Genomic DNA, 11787 nt, shown 5'->3' on the forward strand with positions numbered 1-11787 from the left:
TAAATGAGTTAATATATAGAGAGTGCTTAAAACAGTGCCTGGCGGAAATGTCAGCTGTTGTGATTGCCATCATCGTCAGTATTATTGGAAGCGAGCACAACCTGCACAAGGACACCGCACTCTCAGCTGGGCCGTGAGCAGCAGGGCTCCAAGCATCCAAGGACCTGCGGCTGCCGGTGGTGCTGCCTGGGGCCGAAAGCCACGGGGCTTCTGCCGAAAGCCCAGGGCGTGCTGGGCGGGGACCAGCCACTGTCGGCAATGGCGCCTCGGGCTGCGATGGAGCCACACAGCCAACACGGCGCTGTGGGCCTGTCGGATTCCCCCGCGTTTGTTTCTAAGGAAGGGAAAACGAGGAAGGAAAAGGTGTAACGCTGGGAGCCATTGAATTGGACTATTAAGAGAGATGTGACCTTAATTTGTAGTCCACATATTAGGCTGCATATATTCCATTCTGTGTGTTTTTTTTTTTTACTTTTTTAAAGATAGACTTTGTTTTTGAGAATAATCTTAGATTGATAGAGAAATCAAGAAGGTGGCACAGAGAGTTCCCACGTACCCGCACCTCGTTATCACGTAAGGGGATAGACGTGGCAAGGCCGTGAGCACCGAGCGCTAGTGTGGTGTCAGGACACTTGCTACAGCCTGTGAACCAATGCTGGCACATTGCTGCTAACTGAAGTCCGGACTTTACTCAGGCTTCCTTAGTTTTTTCCTGATCCTGTTTCTGTTCTGGGGTCCCGCATCACATTTGTTTGTTGTCTCTTTAGGTTCCTCATGGCTGTGACAGTCTCAGACTTTCCTTGTTTTTGATGACCTTAACAATTTTCAGGAGTATTGAGTCAGGTATTTTGTAGAATGTCCCTTTATTGGAATTTTTTGCTTTGTTTTTTGACACAGAGTCTCACTTTGTTGCCCGGGCTAGAGTGTCGTGGCGTCAGCCTCGCTCACAGCAACCTCACACTCTTGGGCTCAAGTGATCCTCCTGGCTCAGCCTTCCCAGGAGCTGGGGCTATTGGCAAATGCCACCATGCTCGGCTAATTTTTCTGGTTTTAGTAGAGACAGACTCTCGCTCTTGCTCAGGCTGGTCTTGAACTCTTGGTTCAAGTGATGCTCCCGCCTCAGCCTCCCAGAGTGCTAAGATTATAGGTGTGAGCCACCACGCCCGGCCTCTACTGAGATTTATCCAATGCTGTTTTCTGGATGTTTTATCAGATGCTTTTAGACCAGAGTTATGGGTTTTGAAGAGAAAGAATGGAGGCCCGTTCTGATCACAGCGCATTGCCAGCTGGTTTATCCCTGTTGGCGCCGACCCTGACCACCCAGCCGAAGGGGCCTTTGTCGGGTTTCTCTATCGGAGGGTTACTTTCTCCCTCCCCCTTTCCATGCCCTGCAGCGGGAGGGAAGCCGCTGTGTCTCCGCGCTGCGGGAGCCAGGGTCACCCCACCTCGTGAGGAGGGAGCACTGCGCCTGCGCACGCTGTCCGGAAAGCTTGTGCTCGCGCGATCAGGCTTCTCTCCCTCTGCTTATTTATTCCGTCATCCGTTTATCTCAGCATCAGCATGGACTCAGTTTATTTTATACACTCTTGGTATTTCTTAACCTTTTAAAAGTCTGTGTTTTAAAAACTATACATTTGGATCATTTCCTTTTTGTCGCATTAGAACGAAAATGATTAAGTTTTTGCTTATATCTTTGAGTATTTATTTGGCATATATTTCTAGAAATAGAATCTTGAAGTAGAGAAATGAACATGGCAATGTGTTTTCGATGTGGACTGCAAAGTTGTTTTCTGGGTGTATCACTCAGCTTTTATTCTAGCTGAACGCTATGACAGCACTTGTCTCAACGTATCTTTGCAGGTGTTATACATACAAATTTGCTTAAAGCTTTGTTAATTTGAGAAGAAAAAAATGTCTCACCCTTGCCAGCATTGAGTAGTATACAATTTTAAAATATTTGATAAAAGATAAAAGAAAAACAAGTGTTGATATTTTAATTTGTGTTTAGTCACCAGTGGGGAGTGCACATTTTTGTTGTTTTTCTACGGGGAAAGCGATGCCATTGAAGGGGTGCTCTAGCCTCTGTCTCACTATTGGTCTGTGGTTATTGCCGAGTTTCTTCTTGTCTGCTGGAAATGTAGGGTTTCCCAGACATGGAAGAACATGAGGAAAAAGTATGTGGGAGCATGGAGGGGTATAAATAGGTATTGTTTTGCCATGCTGCTCAGAAATGGTAGCTTCAGGCTGAGCACGGTGGCTCACACCTGTAGTCCCAGCAATCTGGGAGGCTGAGGTGGGAGGATGACTTGAGGTCAGGAGTTCAAGAGCAGCCTAGGTAAGAACGAGACCTCATCTCTACAAGAAATAGAATAATCAGCCAGATATGGTAGGGTGTACCTGTGGTCCCAGCTACTAGGGAAGCTGAGGCAGGAGGATGACTTGAGCCCAGGAGTTTGAGGTTGCGGTGAGCTATGGTCATGCCACTGCACTCTAGCCTGAGGGACAGAGTAAGACCCTGTCTCAAAAATAAAATAAAATAAATTGTACTTTCAGCTGTTTTGTGACTATGCTCTCTACGGTGTAATGTGGATAGTCTCAGACACCACCAGCTGGGAATGCTGCCAAAGAAGTGACTTTTATGGCTTTGCCCAATGACCTGAGTTGGAAACCACAGCTGCATTCGTTCCCTCAGCAACTCCATACTGTGGCTGGACACAAGCTATGCACGCCCCATCCCAAGGCAAATATTGCGTCTTCCCCCCGGAGGACCTCGTGGTCACGTCGGAGCGGCAGATACATGAGAAGTCACTGCTGTCTGTGCGTTAGCGGAGGTCGGTGCAGAGAGCGGGTAACTTCCTGGAGATGGGATGGTTTCTCAGGGAAAGTGATATTAGAGCTGGGTCTCAAATAGTAAGTATGAGTGCATGGGTTGGAGGAAAAAGAGAAGAGCGTTTGACTCTGAGATGCGGGGAAGAGGTGGGCAATTGGAATGGGGGAACAGAGTTTACTCTCTCGCCACGTGACTGGGTTCTAACCAGCAGAGCCGAGCAGCATTGACGGTGCCGCTTCCCAGGCTGGCCCATTGACACCTTGCACGCGCGTTCTCTACTCTCTTCCCGTTCCAGACGTTTGGTGCGGGGACATCTGCAGGGGGATTATGGGAGGCATTCATGACGTTGGCAGGGCCTCCATGACCCTGCAAACCTGATGATTTTGTGAAGGAGGGCTCTCCCACCAAGATGTCACCCCAGCAAGTGAGCTGTCTTTGACTCATCATATACCAAATATACCAGCTTACTGTGTATTGACTAAATACTAACCAGCTAACTTATGGTAACTAATAAACCACAGGGAGGTAGAGAAGGAGGAGTTTGGACTTCCTACTTCTGACAGTGGGCGTCCATGAGGTGTTTTTAATCACAGCAGTGACGGGACGGGTACAGGTGGGGAATGAATGGGAGACACCATCTGTTGGGGTTAGGGTCGAGACGTGAGAACCCCAGGAGTGGGACAGGACTTTGCCAAAGAGCAACCTCTGGACATGTCAGTTCACTGAGCGAAAGCTGCTTGACCCTGAGGGGGACATTCCACCGATCAGGGATGTCTGCAAACTGAGCCACCTTGAAGCCTGAGGCCACAGCCTGGATGTCTGGAAATGACTTGTAATCCGAAGGAGGAGAGAACGATCACAGGATGTCAGCCCAGCAGATGACAGCAGTCTGCTGTTCTAAGCCCATCACAATGCTCTTATCTCTCTCCTGAGTTCATGTCTCAGTAAATGAGGAACTAAATAAAGTAGAGAGAAGTATGTGGTCTCTTTGTCCCTATTTAGATTATACGCTTTACTGCTGACTCACAATTTTATCTTTTTTTTTTGACAGAGTCTCACTCTGTTGCCCAGGCTAGAGTGCCATGGCATCAGCCTAGCTCACAGCAGCTTCAAACATCTGGGCTCAAGCAATCCTTCTGCCTCAGCCTCCTTTGTGGCTGGGACTACAGGCATGTGCCACCATGCCTGGCTAATTTTTTCTATATATTTTTAGTTGGCCAATTAATTTCCTTATATTTTTAGTAGAGATGGGGTCTCACTCTTGCTCAGGCTGGTTTCGAATTCCTGACCTTGATCGATACTCCTGCCTCGGCCTCCCAGAGTGCTAGGATTACAGGCCACCATGCCCAGCCCGTAATTTTATCTTTAACTTGTGTATACTTAGCTAGTTCATTGTTACTTTGGGAGATCTTGAAACTTAAACTCATGATATGTACATGTAAATTGGTCACTGATAATAATTGTTTGCTGAAAGAATAAATATTGACGTGGGACTCCACTTGTGGCCTGCTGGCTCATGGGAATGCTGGAGGACCCCTGATTTCCCTATCACTTTAATCTATACTTTGTCTCTGTCTCCTTTATTTCCAATCTCTTGCAACATTCCTGCCTGGGACCCAATTTGTTGGGAGAGTTGCAAATTCCTGGCACCCATCCAATTCTCGGACAGCATCTTGGTGTCCAAGGTCTTTGCTCATCAGGATCTCCTCTGTCATCTTCCAGTGGATTGCACCAGCTTCTGCGAGTGCCAGATGTGAGTTCTACTGGCATCTAGAGCATTTGCAGAACCCTCAGAAATAAACTGGAAGTTATTTGAGGGATATTGTTTAATGGCCAAAAATTCCTTCTCTTCCTCCATGTATGCCCCTGTACAAAGCGACTTTTCTGCTCCTTCTTTCGAGAGAGGGAGGGTAACCATATAACTTCCTTTGGTCGATGGGACATTAGCAAACAGCACAAAAGTAAAGGCCCAAAAGCCCCTATGTGTCGGAGTTTGGCCTCACTTGTGGCCTGAGTCTTCCATGTGAAGAAATCTGCCCTGGCTTCCTTAAGAATGAAGGACCGTGTGGAGAGGGAGCCACTGACACCTGGCAGGCATAGGAGGCCATTCTGGGTCTATCATCCCAGGCAATCCATCAGGTGATGGTGACCTCATGAGCGACCCCAGTGAGACCAGCAGAAGACCCGCTTTGCTGAGCCCAGCCCAAGCTGCCCACTCACAGAATCATGAACAGCACCCCACTAAGCTGTGGGGTTGACACAGCAACAGATAACTGATACAGCTAATGGGGCAGCTCACTCCTAGATCATGCCAGTGTGGAATAAATGAGCAAAAGAGCCAGAACACAGTCCCGTCACTTGGAATTCCTAGAGACTCCAGAGAGGCGTTGGTGTCCTGCTCTGACAGACCAAGGACTTAGTTTACTCACAACTGCGTGAAAGTCATTCCGTTAGTCCAGTTTCATTTCTGGTATTTCTTCTCATTCTACTTTGTTCATTCTCTTCTTTTTAGTTTCTCTTGCAGCAGCTTCTACTTTTAGATGAATTAACTCTGCACAAATTCCTTTCTACTTAGGGTAATACCAGAATGTTGAAATTTCCTTTGCCTGTGGACAATCTTGTAGTTCTTCCACATGCAGCTCTAAGATTTCCTCTTTTCTATTTCTTAAAGATATCCCTCAATTAGGAAAGAACTTTCTTTAGATTTCTTAATATTTTCCTTGATTTTCTCCCGAGTTATATGTATAATGTAATCTTTACATTGCAGTAGTTGTTTGAAATTAGAGGTATCATTCAAGTGAATCTCTGTATTGAGCTGTCTGCAGTATGACAGGGATTGACCATGTGAAAAAAATCAGAATCACTTGATAGAGAGAAATTGTTAACTATAAACCACTTGCTAACCAACTCTTCTTTCCATTGCATCACTAAAATGCATTCCTCATTTAAGATTCCCTTTTCCATCTGAAAAATATTATGTCTTTCAGACAAACTTTGACATCGTGTGGCTCTGCGACATCCTGCCCACAGTCACTGAGCACTCACTGAGGGGTTTCCGAGTACCTGGCTCTGCGCTGGGGCATGAGGGTGCAACAGATTCTGCCTCCAAGAGACACGGTAATAGCAAAATAACCGTAATCCAGCACGCAAAGTATCACTATAAACGTGCACAGGCATGGTGGGAGGCAGAGGGCGGCGGATGTGTTGGGGCTCACACGAGCCAGCGGCGCTTCCTGAGGAAGAGGGTGCCCGAGTTCCGCGGTCAATTCCAAGCAGGTCTGGCCACAAGGCACACGTGGTACGTGAGCAGGGAGCTGGGGGCAGGGCTCGGCGACTGGGAGCAGGTGTGTGCAGGAAGCACACAGGCGAGGCAGGCATGGTGGGGACAGGGTGGGCTGAGCGGCCTGGCCAGCGGCCCGAGACGCCTTTGCGCCATGCGAGGAGCGACATCGCGTCTCGCAGTGTGCAGGGAGCCACGGGGGCTTCAAGTAAGGCAGCAGCACTGTGGGGTGTGATGGAGGATTTCTAGGAGCAAAGAGAGCAACCGGGAGGCCGCTGCTCTGTAAGGAGCTGACTTAGGGCAGCTTAGGGAAGGAGGTAAGCCAGGAGGTGCTCAGGAGGCCGAGCTGGGAGACTTACAAGTAACTGGTGTGGGGAGTAAGGGAGAACGAGTTAAGAGTGACCTCCAGGGATCTAGCTTGGTGGGGAAGTGGCTGGCAGCGCCCTGAGACACGGGCATATAAAAAGGAGCAGGTACCTGTCAACAAAGGAGGAGACCGTTACTAACCCTGCATAACCCTCTCAGCTCTGTGGTGTAACCAATGCAGTCATTGGTCCCTTTGTTGCAGAGATGATCGGTCACTCCCTCTACCTGGATCTGTCTTCCTTGTCCTGTCCCCTTAACCCCTGCGCCCCGCAAGGCTTTTCTGGCTGGAGGATGAGGAAGAGGATGAGCCTGTCAGGTACAGCTGAACCGTGATGCAGTCGCTTGCCGGTTTGTTGGTTCAGCGCAGGCGGTGGGCAACGCCTCGTGTAGCGCGCTGGCCCCTGTCGGGAGGGGCCGGGTCTCCCTCCCTGATCCGCAGGGGACCTGGGGCGTGTCCCTGCCTGGGAGGCTGGATCCCACTCTGCCTTCCCAGGGCCCTCTGCTCGTGGAGTGTGTTAGTGGGCTTACAGATTTCTCTCCACAGGTTGCTTCGTGTCAGGAAAGAGGCTTTCGTTTTTGGTTTTTTCAAGACAAGCTGCTTCAATTAAATAAAAGGCCGAAGTTCCTTCCCGAATGGGTAGAGCCCTGCTGAGGATGCTAGCCGCGTGCTGACTGTGAACCGCCCCCGGCCAACTCTGCCACGCCCGCCCCACGGTAAATAACATTTTTCCAAAAAATGATGGCAGAGAATAAAACAACAGGGCATACACGTAGTTAGCAGAAAGAGAAAAACAAAATGAATATAAAACCTTTCACACTTTTTCACTTTTAGGTAAAAAGTGTACATTTTCTCTATAAAATATAATTTTTAAGAAAGAAATGTGCTTCATTGGCTTTGTTATACATGCTTAGTTTTCGTAGTCCATGGAGTCTTTTTTTTTTTTTTTTTTGAGACAGAGTCTCACTCTGTTGCCCAGGCTAGAGTGCCGTGGCATCAGCCTAGCTCACAGCAACCTCAAACTCCTGGGCTCAAGCAATCCTCCTGCCTCAGCCTCCCGAGTAGCTGGGACTATAGGCATGTGCCACCATGCCCGGCTAATTTTTTCTATATATTTTTAGTTGGCCAATTAATTTCTTTCTATTTTTTTTTTTTTTTTTGTAGAGATGGGTCTCACTCTTGCTCAGGGTGGTTTCGAACTCTTGACCTTGAGTGATCCTCCCACCTCGGCCTCCCAGAGTGCTAGGATTATAGTCATGAACCACCTCGCCCAGCTTCATGCAGTCTTTTAAGAAAGGTAAAATGTATGAAATAGATGTCATATTATAGAACATTTAGACAATTCAGGTAAACACCAAGAAGAAAATACTAAGCTCTCATGATTTCACCACTCTGGGATAGCCCGTATTAAAATAGCTTTTCACAATGCATACTATCTGGGTGAGGGACACTCTTATAAGCTTGACTCAAACTGTACAAAAGTACTTCATGTAACCAAAATGTTCATACTCCATAATATTCTGAAATTAAAAAAAAAAAAACCTAAATCCATTCAGAAAGGTAGTTCTAAGTTAGGCCAGAAGAAAATGGATTCAATCAATATGGAAAAATCAGTGAATGAATGATTAAATAAATAAGTATTCTTTTCATGAAAAAAATAAAATAGCTTTTCAGTTCTCTTTCCTTAGATGGGTATGTAGAGAGCAAAGAGGGCAGTTTGCAGGGTTTCTTGTGGGGAGTGCGGCGTCCGTTCTGGGAGAACGTGCTGGTCTCTCAGAGGACGGACTCAGATAGAAACATCTAGTCTGTGAGCTCCCTTCTAAGCCGAGGTGGCTCTCGTGGCTGGCGGGGTCTTTATGTGCTGAGTCGTGAGGAGTGTTTTAATGGTGTGTGATTTGGGGCCGGAGCTGGGGCCAAGCTGAATCTCTCTATACAGAACAGAGGGGTGAGGATTTGGGGTCCATTTTGGGGAGGCCCAGATGTGGAGCTAAAAGGAGGGTTAAGAGACACGGTACATGCTCCTGTTCAGATTTGGAAGAAAAAAAAAAAGAAAGAAAAAAATTAAAAAAAAAAGAGAGAGAGACACGGTACAACATAAGGGTGAGAAGAAAAACTCTTGTCACTGTGGAACCGGGGAAGGACGCCTTAACTTGCTTAGGGAGAGTGTATGATGTTCCCGCACCCTCAGAGCCTTCCGAAAGCTTCAGCAAGTTACTTGTCATTTGCTCATGATTTTGAGTGAGTAGATCCTTTTCCTGTAGACACAGGAGTCCTTGTTGGCTGAGTGTTAATATTTATCATCTGAGTCCCTGCAGCTGGCACCGTGCTGAGGGAAGCCCAAGCTAACCAGTGAGAAAATACTCACTAGCGCACTGGCCACACATAAAATTGTCAGCACTGAATCATCTCCCCACTTTTTATGCCAAAAGCATATTTTATATTGTTTCGTGTAGGCGTTTTCTCTTTATCTAAAAATGAAGCAGCAGCCTTGGTCCCCACCCACCGTGCTGTTGGTCACCCTTTCCCTGTTGTCCAGTCCTGCAAGCATGGCAGGCGTAGCCCAGACGGAGCGCATGTTGCTACAACGTGAATTTCAAGGCTTGCAAAAGAAGAGACATTTCATGGAAGTGTTGAAAGTGATCTCGGAGAACTGTTCCAAGAATCTGCAGCGTCATCGCCAAATGAGGATCTGGCCGCGTTAGTCCAAGTCAACAATAAAAGGAGAGAAAACTCAGCAGAGATGATGTCATACGCCGTTTCAAAGAGTGTGATTTAACATAGGTATGAAAGTGTTAGGGAAACCCCCCACCCCTGCCCCATGGCTGAACTCGCTGCTGATTGGATGCATGTGAAGCTTATCCTACTAATGGTAGGGAAGGGCCCTGCTGATTGGATACATGTGAAGCTTATCCTACTAATGGTAGGGAAGGGCCCTGCTGATTGGATGCATGTGAAGCTTATCCTACTAATGGTAGAGAAGGGCCCTGCTGATTGGATGTCTGTGAAGCTTATCCTACTAATGGTAGGGAAGGACCCTGCTGATTGGATGTCTGTGAAGCTTATCCTACTAATGGTAGGGAAGGGCCCTGCTGATTGGATGCATGTGAAGCTTATCCTACTAATGGTAGGGAAGGGCCCTGCTGATTGGATGCATGTGAAGCTTATCCTACTAATGGTAGGGAAGGGCCCTGCTGATAGGATTCCTGTGAAGCTTACAGCTGATCCTACTGAGGAGAGGGAAAAGCCCCTAACTGAGGACCCTGAGGCAAAACCCACTACATGTGAGAGTTTACGGCTGAGCCTACTAATTAGATAACAGTTGATTGGTTGTGTAAATGTATAAGACTGGGGAAAAACAAGGAAGCGATGCTCAGAATTTGGTGGCATGCCCCTCTGAGCCCGCCGGCGAAATAAAAGCTGATTCTCTGACCCTCTGTGTGCCTGCCGCTTGGTTCTTGCCCTGGTCAATCACTGGTCACTTGCCGCAACAAAAGGATTATGGCAGGCCCATGGGGTAATGGGTGAAGCTGTCTAGTTGAGCAGAATATGGCCCACTGTGTGGATTCATGGTGAAAGTTCAACAGTGCAGTGAAGGATGTTATAGATCTACTCAGGATTTATTTTGTTCATTCTAAGAATGACTGGGTGGATACAAATTTAACCTACATTGTGTTAAATGCCAGGTAAACTTGTTTTTATAATTATTAGTTTGATTTTTAAAGATAAAGTTCAAGTCAAACATTATTTTTCATACTATTTGTTATAAAACCTTTATTATCATAAATCTAAAACATGAATGAACATAGAGATAATTACTGAGCATGGACAGTGTGCATTTACCTCATGTGCATTTATCTCAGAAACACGGTGATCATATGAACCCTGAGACCTTTTTATAGACAGTGAGGCTTAGAGAGCTGTGTGACTTGTCTGGATCACACGCTAGGCAGAGCTTGAGCTGGGCCTCACATCCTACTCCGGAGACTTCTAGGCCACGGTGGTGGGTGCCACTGTTCCCTGCTGACACCCTATGGCGGGCTCTCTGGGACACCCAAGCCCTGCTAGCTCCACAGAACATCTGGAACTGTGGCCCTTTGATTTCAAGATTGTTCTTTTATAAGCACCAAAGGAAGCAAGGAAAGCTTCATCTTTCTCTGCTGCACCCCTTTTAATAAAAGAACTTATTCTGTAAAATTTGGATTCAGTCAAAATGCCTCGTTTGAGGACTTATTAATAGAAGGCCACACAGGGCCTTGAGGCTGCAGCGTCCCCACCCCAGTAGGAGGACCAGCTTCCACACCTGGGGAGCTTCCCCTTCAACCAGCTGCTGCACCCTGGCCCAAGCCGCCAGGTCACTTCTCACCCTTGCTCCGGCAGTAGCCTCCTGACAGGTCCCCCTTCCCACCCACACTGCTTCTGCATCCTCTCCAGAGTTTGTTTCCAACTCGGTGGGAAGAGTGAGCCTTTCGGAGTGCAAGCCCGATCACGCCTCCCCCACCCCCGCCTAAACCCGCATGCATCTCGCTCAGAGCAAACTCTCAAAGCCTCTGTGACCCTGTTACTTCTCGATCCTGTCTTCCCTAATCTTCATTGCCCAGGCCTCCTTGCTGGCGATAGGGTGAAGCAGCTCAGGAGATTTCACCCCCAAATAGGAATCCTTGGTATAAAAAGCATTTTGAATTAAAGTGTTTTGAATCAACAGGCCTTGGAAGGGGCTTTCCCTCTTTCCGTGTTAAAAAACCAGATCCATGAAAAAGAGCAATCGGACCTGCCCAGATCATTTTAGATATCATACCTGTCTCTCAGGCTTTTTTAATTTGCAAAGAGAATGATTTGCAAGTCAATCTGTTTCCCCCATTCATTCTCCCAAGTGTCTATCCATCCTCCCTAGCAATCACCTGTTGCCCCTACACAGTTAACCTGTATTCCTCATCTCCTCTCCCCTCTAAAATGAAGACGTGTGAATATCTGGACCCAACTGGGATATTAGATAATCTCTGTGACTCTCCTCGTGAGCCTGGTAAATAAAGCTCTTTCTCTTGTCAACGTGCCTTATTGTGAGTCAATCTTTCGGGAGCCTTCTGGGTCCCTCACCCCACAGGCCGTTCCCTCTCTGCCCCTCTGCTGGGCACACCTGCCTCCACATACCTGGTTTTGTTTGCTCCGTGGCATCACCTTGTCCCATACACACATGTGCATGTGCATTTTGTCCTCCAGTCTCCCGGTTAGAACTGAATCACCGGGGGCAGGACTTTGACCTGTTTGTTCACTGCAGTCTCTGTCCAGAGCGGTGCCCGCGCGCGTGGCGAGGTC

At 47.6% G+C, this 11787-nt stretch overlaps 1 long non-coding RNA gene across 4 annotated transcripts; it reads left to right on the forward strand.

Moving 5' to 3' along the window:
* Nucleotides 1-5640: 5640 nt before the first annotated feature.
* On the forward strand, nucleotides 5641-9147 carry LOC142864359 (uncharacterized). Of its 4 annotated transcripts, none has more exons than XR_012914906.1 (4): nucleotides 5641-5947; nucleotides 6679-6792; nucleotides 7021-7190; nucleotides 9011-9147. It is a non-coding gene; the product is annotated as an uncharacterized LOC142864359 (long non-coding RNA). The 4 variants fall into 4 exon arrangements; XR_012914907.1 differs by lacking the exon at nucleotides 5641-5947 and adding an exon at nucleotides 6050-6128; XR_012914905.1 differs by lacking the exon at nucleotides 5641-5947 and adding an exon at nucleotides 6187-6318.
* Nucleotides 9148-11787: the final 2640 nt, after the last annotated feature.

Source organism: Microcebus murinus, chromosome 25, assembly GCF_040939455.1.
Source record: "Microcebus murinus isolate Inina chromosome 25, M.murinus_Inina_mat1.0, whole genome shotgun sequence".
In the NCBI taxonomy this organism is placed as follows: Eukaryota; Metazoa; Chordata; class Mammalia; order Primates; family Cheirogaleidae; genus Microcebus; species Microcebus murinus.